Genomic DNA, 591 nt, shown 5'->3' with positions numbered 1-591 from the left:
CTGTGCTGATGGCTTGGGACCTGGGGCCTGCCTGTGATTCTGTATCTCCCTCCCCTCAGCTCCTCCCCTGCTCACCCTCTGTCTCTCTCTCAAAAATAAATCAAAATTTAAAAAACAACAACAACAAAAAAAAAAAACCGGGTTTCTGACATTTGATATGAAAAGTTCTAATGCTACCATCAAATGTAATGCTTGCTATAGATTTCCAATAGGTATTTTTTTTTCTCAGAATAGGGATGTTTCTTTTCATCTCTAAAATATATTTCTTTTTACCATTTTTAATAAGGACTGGGGTTGAATTTAATCATGTGCCTTTGTAGCATTTATTGAAATTAGTTAATGTATTTAAAACAATTAGAATAGTAAATAGAACAGATACATAGCAATTACTGTATCAGAATTGGCGGTCATTATTTTCATACTGCTTTCTGCCTTCAATCTGTTAATGGGGTGAATGACATTCATTAATGGACTCATTTTGCTTTTGCATCTAATTTTACTGCATGATTTTCTCATATTGACTAATTTGAGTTTTAAATTTTCTTTTGGAGTCAACCTGGCCATTTATATTTTCTCAGAATTTCACCTATG

This window comes from Felis catus, chromosome D4 (assembly GCF_018350175.1).
Source record: "Felis catus isolate Fca126 chromosome D4, F.catus_Fca126_mat1.0, whole genome shotgun sequence".
NCBI classification, from domain to species: domain Eukaryota; kingdom Metazoa; phylum Chordata; class Mammalia; order Carnivora; family Felidae; genus Felis; species Felis catus.
This window is presented reverse-complemented; position numbering follows the sequence as displayed.